Genomic DNA, 1,929 nt, shown 5'->3' with positions numbered 1-1,929 from the left:
GTAAACAGAGTGAGTACTGAGTGTAGTGTAGTAAACAGAGTGAGTACTGTAGTGTAGTAAACAGAGTGAGTAGTGGTAGTGTAGTAAACAGAGTAAACAGTGTAGTAAACAGAGTGAGTAGTGTAGTAAACAGAGTGAGTACTGTAGTGTAGTAAACAGAGTGTAGTAAACAGAGTGTAGTGTAGTAAACAGAGTAGAGTAGTGTAGTAAACAGAGTGTAGTAGTGAGTACTGTAGTGTAGTAAACAGAGTACTGTAGTGTAGTAAACAGAGTGAGTACTGTAGTGTAGTGTAGTGTAGTAAACAGAGTGAGTATGTAGTGTAGTAAACAGAGTGAGTATGGTGTGGTAGTAAACAGAGTGTAGTAAACAGAGTGAGTACTGTAGTGTAGTAAACAGAGTGAGTATGGTAGTGTAGTAAACAGAGTGAGTATGGTAGTGTAGTAAACAGAGTGAGTATGGTAGTAAACAGAGTGAGTATGGTAGTGTAGTAAACAGAGTGAGTACTGTAGTAAACAGAGTGAGTACTGTAGTGTAGTAAACAGAGTGAGTACTGTAGTGTAGTAAACAGAGTGAGTATGGTAGTAAACAGAGTGAGTATGGTAGTGTAGTAAACAGAGTGAGTACTGTAGTAAACAGAGTGAGTACTGTAGTGTAGTAAACAGAGTGAGTATTGTAGTGTAGTAAACAGAGTGAGTATGGTAGTGTAGTAAACAGAGTGAGTATGGTAGTAAACAGAGTGAGTATGGTAGTGTAGTAAACAGAGTGAGTACTGTAGTAAACAGAGTGAGTACTGTAGTGTAGTAAACAGAGTGAGTACTGTAGTGTAGTAAACAGAGTGAGTACTGTAGTAAACAGAGTGAGTATGGTAGTGTAGTAAACAGAGTGAGTACTGTAGTAAACAGAGTGAGTACTGTAGTGTAGTAAACAGAGTGAGTATGGTAGTGTAGTAAACAGAGCGAGTACTGTAGTGTAGTAAACAGAGTGAGTACTGTAGTGTAGTAAACAGAGTGAGTAGTGTAGTAAACAGAGTGAGTAGTGTAGTAAACAGAGTGAGTACTGTAGTAAACAGAGTGAGTATGGTAGTGTAGTAAACAGAGTGAGTAGTGTAGTAAACAGAGTGAGTAGTGTAGTAAACAGAGTGAGTAGTGTAGTAAACAGAGTGAGTATGGTAGTGTAGTAAACAGAGTGAGTACTGTAGTAAACAGAGTGAGTACTGTAGTGTAGTAAACAGAGTGAGTATGGTAGTGTAGTAAACAGAGTGAGTATGGTAGTGTAGTAAACAGAGTGAGTACTGTAGTGTAGTAAACAGAGTGAGTAGTGTAGTAAACAGAGTGAGTACTGTAGTAAACAGAGTGAGTACTGTAGTGTAGTAAACAGAGTGAGTATGGTAGTGTAGTAAACAGAGTGAGTATGGTAGTGTAGTAAACAGAGTGAGTACTGTAGTGTAGTAAACAGAGTGAGTAGTGTAGTAAACAGAGTGAGTACTGTAGTAAACAGAGTGAGTACTGTAGTGTAGTAAACAGAGTGAGTAGTGTAGTAAACAGAGTGAGTACTGTAGTGTAGTAAACAGAGTGAGTAGTGTAGTAAACAGAGTGAGTACTGTAGTAAACAGAGTGAGTACTGTACTGTAGTAAACAGAGTGAGTATGGTAGTGTAGTAAACAGAGTGAGTAGTGTAGTAAACAGAGTGAGTAGTGTAGTAAACAGAGTGAGTAGTGTAGTAAACAGAGTGAGTATGGTAGTGTAGTAAACAGAGTGAGTACTGTAGTAAACAGAGTGAGTACTGTAGTGTAGTAAACAGAGTGAGTAGTGTAGTAAACAGAGTGAGTACTGTAGTGTAGTAAACAGAGTGAGTACTGTAGTGTAGTAAACAGAGTGAGTATGGTAGTGTAGTAAACAGAGTGAGTACTGTAGTAAACATAGTGAGTA

The sequence above is a fragment of the Oncorhynchus gorbuscha genome, unplaced genomic scaffold, assembly GCF_021184085.1.
Source record: "Oncorhynchus gorbuscha isolate QuinsamMale2020 ecotype Even-year unplaced genomic scaffold, OgorEven_v1.0 Un_scaffold_2280, whole genome shotgun sequence".
NCBI classification, from domain to species: domain Eukaryota; kingdom Metazoa; phylum Chordata; class Actinopteri; order Salmoniformes; family Salmonidae; genus Oncorhynchus; species Oncorhynchus gorbuscha.
The sequence above is the reverse complement of the archived record's forward strand: the minus strand, read 5'-3'. Positions refer to the sequence as shown.